Genomic DNA, 6,888 nt, shown 5'->3' with positions numbered 1-6,888 from the left:
AGGTGTCTGTACACTTTCCCTATTCATTTCTTGTTTTCTGAGCCAGATGGTTTGTTACACCGAAACATGTAAGAACCAATCATTGGAAACTGTTTGGAAAAGGGCAGGAACTTTCCAAAAAATATCTGATAGGTGATTGGATGAACCATCTGTCCGTCAAACTCTTACCGAAGCCAGTCGGGAGAAGAGGGACAACATCTTTTCCATCGAGGAAAGCCTTCAGTGTCATTCTTTGCTCTTCTTTCAATGAAGAAATAGTTCTGATACAAATGATGCTATCGCAGCGTCTACGCTAACCTCTTTAGGAGCTGACATCGTTGTTTTAAACGCCTCTCCATGTTGTCAGAAACCTAAACCTCGCCCGTAGCTGCCAACAGCTCCTCACAGGACGCTGATTGGTTAGACTCACAGTTGCTCAGATACAAACGCATTACTTAAAGCCTAGTCTATATCGACGATGTTCCACTTCCGGGATTGTTCAGGTGCTGCTGGATATTCCGCCAGATGTTCCTCTTTTTTTTAAAGATTATTTTTGGGCTTTTTTCTGTCTTTATTTTGACAGGACAGCTAGGTGAGAAAGGGGAGAGAGGGGGAAGATATGCAGGAAATTGTCACAGGTCGGATTCGAACCCTGGACCTCTGGGTCGAGGCATAAACCTCTCAGTATATGTGCGCCTGCTCTACCACTGACCCAACCCGGCCACCGGATGTCCCTCTTTTTAGGCCGGATGTCCGTCAATGGAATTTTGGAATTGGAATTTTAAACTCCGGCTGATTTGTGAGGACTATGGTTAACTGCTCCTCAGATCTCTGCAGGGTAAATCCAGACAGCTAGCTAGACTATCTGTCCAATCTGAGTTTTCTGTTGCACGACTAAAACAACTTTTGAACGTACACGTTCCACCAAAACAAGTTCCTTCCCGAGGCTGTTTTGCAAAGGCACCGTCATTGTGTCCGGGGCATAGCGCCGCCCAAAACGATTGTGATTGGTTTAAATAAATGCCAATAAACCAGAGCATGTTTTCTCCCATCCCAGAATGCTGTGTGGACTAGCCAGACCCTCCTCTGCAGTGCTGTGGAGGAAGGTCTGGCAATGCGAGACTACTTGAAGCTTGACAAGATGAATTTTTGTGTGATCTTGTGATATCGCGAGAATCCAGCTGCCGTGCAAGGTAACCACAAACCTAAAACTTGCATTGCCAGACCTATCTCAACAGCTGGAGTTGGAGATATATTCTAGGATAGGGGGAAAAGACTCTGGGTTGTTTAAATTTCTTTAAACCAATCCCAATCGTCTTGGGCGGCGCTAAGCTCCGGAAGCAGAGACGGTGCCTCTGCTATATAGTCTCGGGAAGGAACTTGTGTTGGTGGAACATTTGCACCCCGCAAAAGTAAACACCACATACAATATTAAAGGAAGTTAACTGTTGACACAATACAGTAACGTGAGCTATTTAAATGAACTGATACATGGTTAAACCTCATTTGCTCTTACCAGTGTATCGCTGTGTGTACCTTGTCTTCTACTTGTGTTAGTGTGCAGTCTTCAGACTAGATGTACTATTCTACTGCTGCTGGGGACAACAGGCTGTGAAACTTACAAGATCTTGAAAACCATGCTCATATTGTGGGCGGCCTCTAGCTCACCCAGTTAGAGCGTCCGCCCCATGTTGGCTGAGTCCTTTGCAGCGGCGCAGGTTCGAGTCCGACCTGCTGCCCTTTGCTGTGTGTCATGCCCCATCTCTCTCCCCCTTTCATGTCTATCCACTGTCTCTATCTAATAAAAGGGAAAAGCCCCAAAAAATAATCTTTAAAAAACATATATTGAATTTCACCCTGGTCATACTTTTTTGATAACTTATTTTTCATGTTTAGCAGTTAGTACTTGGACAAATAAAACATTTGCTCCATTCTGCCTCCTCAACAGCTCTGTGACTAAGTATATTCACTGTTACAACCTTTACCAAACCACTGGACTGAAATATGGATTTGTTCTGGGTTGAGCCATCGCTACTTTCTCCTTATTGAAGTTTATGTCAGAGGTAGAGTATGGGCTGTGTTTGATCTCCCACAAGACAGATGCTTTAGGTTGATTGGTCAGGAGTCACGTTACCGTTCAGAGTAATGGGAAAAGATGTATGCAAGCTGTGATGAATCAGGAACAGATGGCAGCTCAGGCTGCTGTCTCTCTACTTGTGCCAGCAAAGTTTTTCAAGCAGTGGAGGTTCAGGATAAACACGCTTCACTGCAAAAGTATTCCAATACCCATTTGTATCTCCTTATGTCTACAAACACGTGGTTGAACCAGTTTCAACACTTTTGCTTATGTTCAGTGCACGGGCCGCCGAATATGGCGATTGTGTCTAAAAGGGATACAGCAACGGCCAGAAGTTGTGCAAAGTCTCTCAAATCTAACCATAATAATATAATTTTAATACGTTCACCCAGGAAGTGCATGTTCGTTCCTCCGGAGTGTTTTAATCCAAACCACGATCTTTTTCCTAAACTCAACTAGTCGTTTTGGTGCCTAAACTTTACTGCCGATGCCGCTAAACGCCGCAGCTGTATCCCTTCTAGCCACAACTGAATATGACCAATATATCTTGTTTGCAGCTGTAACTGGCCGGCTACATTGCACGCATAACGTATGCGCTTCCACTATAATCAATGATACTGGCTACAGGGGGCATTAGAGCAGCACGTAAGTGGTGCGTATGCTCCGCAGAGATCTGCTCTACAAGTGGAAAATAGGACAGTCTCCTATTTATATATATTTACGCAAGATGTGTGCACACATTTTGCACAGAAATGGGTCATGACCGAAAGAACGAGATCCAGGGTACAAGCGGCCGAAATGGGTTTACTCAGGAGGGTGGCTGGCGTCTCCCTTAGAGATAGGGTGAGAAGCTCAGTCATCCGTGAGGAGCTCGGAGTAGAGCCGCTGCTCCTTCGCGTCGAAAGGAGCCAGTTGAGGTGGTTCGGGCATCTGGTAAGGATGCCCCCTGGGCGCCTCCCTAGGGAGGTGTTCCAGGCACGTCCAGCTGGGAGGAGGCCTCGGGGAAGACCCAGGACTAGGTGGAGGGATTATATCTCCAACCTGGCCTGGGAACGCCTCGGGATCCCCCAGTCAGAGCTGGTTAATGTGGCTCAGGAAAGGGAAGTTTGGGGTCCCCTGCTGGAGCTGCTGCCCCCCGCGACCCGTTACCGGATAAGCGGAAGAAGATGGATGGATCCTAAAGTGTCTATATTTCTTTTAAATTAAACTATCGATATACCGGAAATGACTAAGGGCCCTATCTTGCACCCGGCGCAGTGCACTGCAAAGCCCGACGCAAGTGTCTTTGCTAGTTTAAGACCGACGCAGTTGTCAATTTCTCGTCCAGTGCCCACGTCGTTTAAATAGCAAATGCACCTGCGCCCATCTGTGCGCCCATGGGCGTGCTGGTCTTACAGGGAGGTGTGTTCAGGTGCATTCTGGGCGTATTGCTATCTTGAGGCAGTGGGACGTGATCGTGCCATTGACCAACAAAAACCTGGTCTAAAGTCAATAACGCAGCATTTCATTGTTATTTTAACAGTGAATTAGTAAAATGCTCCTAGGCTCGTGCACAGCGCGCGCACACACTATGCTTGTTACACACACAGGGACGCACAGCAGCACACACACATGCAGAAGATTACAAATAAAAATATTAGGGTGCAAATCCTCCATAATAATAGCAATGCTCCAAGGTACAAACGCGTCTGGCTTTTAAAGGGAATGGGAGATGATCTCTGATTGGTTTATTGCATGTTACGCCCAAAACACACCTCTGATTAATGAAGACACTAAGTACAACCCTTTTGAACCATGCGCCCGGCGTTTTCCACCGTCAAACTAGCAAAAGTGGATTTGGACATGCCCTAAACACACCTGCGCCAGGCTCTTCACACCGTGCGCTTAGATCGTTAAAATAGGGACCTTAATGACTGTCAATGACCGTTTTGGCAGTTTGAGAGTTTCTATTTTTTTTTTTTTTTTTTTTTTTTTATTGTCTCCTGTCGTGTGTGTCCATTGGTAATAACTGACAATAGATTGACGTTTCACAGCGCTGCGCCAGGTCCAAACACTAAAGACATAACAGCAATCCCAAAGCAAAAGCTCACCGTTTTACAAGTGACTCACACAATCCTACGCCGTGTGCGCTCTGCAGGTGTAGCCAATTAAAAGATACATTCCGCTCCGCCAACGGTCCACATACATTACGTATGCAATGAAGTCAAAGCGTAAGCTCCATGAGACAGAATTTGTATGCTTTTCATCAATGACATCAGACGTGTGATGTGGTGAAGTAAGACTTTAAAAAGATAGCGTGACACCGCATTTGTTAGTGTGTTTGTCTGTACTCCCTCCTGTGCATTTAGAGAGCATTAAATCCCTCTCAGTAAAGCACAAGAAAAGGCCTTCACTCAACAGCTGTCCAGAATCATTGCTTTGGAATTTGGTAGACCTTTGTTCAGCTTTTTAGTTTATATGTTGGGACCAGACACACAGCATGCATTTGCAGTTCGTTATTAGTCAGCCTTCGTATAGTTGTACCGATGGTAATGGTGATGGTGAGGTAAGGTCCGTCTCCTCACTGCCTTAGCCTGTTATTTCATTCACAACATCAGAGGAATTCCTCCTAATCCGCCCTTTAATGAGCTCTGTTCTAACCATCGACTGCAGCTAATTTCCTTAGGCTTTAAAAGGGAAATTTGAATGATGTCATCCTGAAGCGGGAATCAAATAACCTGCCGAAAGCTGTGGAAGGTTTAGGAGCTGCAAAAACTGTTCAAGCTCTCAGTTAGTTGCACACGCACACACACACACACACACACACACACACACACACACACACACACACACACACACACGTGTGCGCGAGCGCGCACACACACACACACACACACACACACACACACACACACACACGTTTGTTTCACTATCTTTGTGGGGACCCGTCATTGACATAATGCATTCCCTAGCCCCTTACCCTAACCTTAACCATCACCACTAAATGCCTAACCTTAACCCTTACCCTCACCCTAACCATAACCTAATTCTAACCCTAATCCTAAAACCAAGTCTTAACCCTCAAACAGACCTTTAACCTTGTGGGGTCCAGCATTTTGGGCCCCACAAGGCTGTGCAGACCCCACAAGTATACTGTATTCCCTGGTTTTTGGACCCTACGAATATAGTAAAACAAGCACACACACACACACACACACACACACACACACACACACACACACACACACACACTCTCAGAATGCTTGAAGGTTGCCTTTACTTTGAGTGTTTTATGGATGAAATTATGGATGAGGTGCACTGTAATTATTTCCATGGGGACTATGTTTTCAGTCTTGTGACTCACCACCTTTTAATTAAAACAGGAAACATTTAATCGCCTTGCTCTTCTGAATTATATTTACTTTAAAACCCACAACTGGATCCATTACTGCTGCAGTATACTTTTGGCCCTTACCCCTGAATGTATAAGGGTGTCTATGATGAATTGCATTGTTAATGCACTGTGCTGTAAGTCTTAAGTGCAGTGTAGTTCAGGCACCACTGAGACCATGACCTTTGCACTTTTCAGTTAAATTATTTAGAGTGTCAAATCATAACAGGAGTTATATCAGGACACTTTACAGATAGAATGTTGTAGGTCTAGACCACACTCTATAATTTAGAGACCCAAACATTTCCCCCAAGAGCAAGCATTTGGTGCGACAGTGGCAAAGAAAAACTTCTTTTTAACAGACAGAAGCCTCGGACAGAACCTGGCTCTTTGTGGGCAGCCATCCGAAGCGACTGGCTGAGGAGAGAGAAAAACAGAGAGAGAAACAGCTATCTTGCCCTAAAAAGACATTATAAATTAGCAAGAAATGTCTCTGCTGTCAGAGATAGAAAGCAGAAACAGACCATCCTAACCAAGTGCAGGCTCAGTGACCACAAACAAAGTTAAAACGGGAAGACACACAAAGTCATGGCAACCAAAAGAAAACAGAACATGTGGTCACTGTTGGACAGGTGATGTTGAGACAGAGATGCACTTTCTCCTACAATGCAAGCGTCTAATGAAAAAACATTTTTTAGATACAATGTAATCTCAGATTTCAAAGAGCCGAATGACCTTTTTAAAATAAAAAATTATCCTGGGAGGAGACAGAGCATATCGTGCTGCCCAATATGTACAATGTTGCCACAACCTGAAAGACAGTAAATGGCCGACACACACACACACACACACACACACACACAAAGACACACACACACACAGACACCAACACACACACACACACACACACACACACACACACACACACACACACTATACATATATTATGGCATGCCATTTAGGAAATTATATATATATATATATATATATATATATATATATATATTGATTGAAAGTCTGAATATATTGAATGAACCTTGAATATATTGAATGAAGGTCTGAATATATTGAATGAAAGTCTGAATATATCGAATGGAAGTCTGAATATATCAAATGAATGTCTGAATATATCGAATGAATGTCTGAATATATTGAATGAAAGTTGAAATGGAATCTGACGTCATTGTCTGCCGCCATCTTGTGTTTCCGTTGTGATGAATCCTAACCGAAGTGTGACACTAGGAGCGAATCAGCAAGAAATCTAGTGTCAGCAATTTTAAGCAATGAAGAGATTATTAACACACTGGCAAATGCAAGTACGGGCCAAAACACTGATAACGGTAACTGTATCCAGTACCGTTCTCCCAATGAAGAAGTTTATTCACTTTTTTATCGTGGAAGACCGAATGAATGGAACCTCTCTGGTCAGGCAGGTCCCTTTCATCAGGCTAACGTCAACACG

At 44.2% G+C, this 6,888-nt stretch overlaps 1 protein-coding gene across 3 annotated transcripts in view; it reads left to right on the top strand.

Annotated features, from left to right (window-relative positions):
• Positions 1-6,888, top strand: part of fbln2 (fibulin 2) — a 98,370-nt gene that overhangs the window by 37,071 nt on the left and 54,411 nt on the right. The window lies entirely within an intron of this gene.

This window comes from Sander lucioperca, chromosome 6 (assembly GCF_008315115.2).
Source record: "Sander lucioperca isolate FBNREF2018 chromosome 6, SLUC_FBN_1.2, whole genome shotgun sequence".
Classification (NCBI taxonomy): Eukaryota; Metazoa; Chordata; class Actinopteri; order Perciformes; family Percidae; genus Sander; species Sander lucioperca.
Note: the sequence above shows the minus strand (reverse complement) of the source record. Positions and strands in the feature narration are given on the sequence as shown.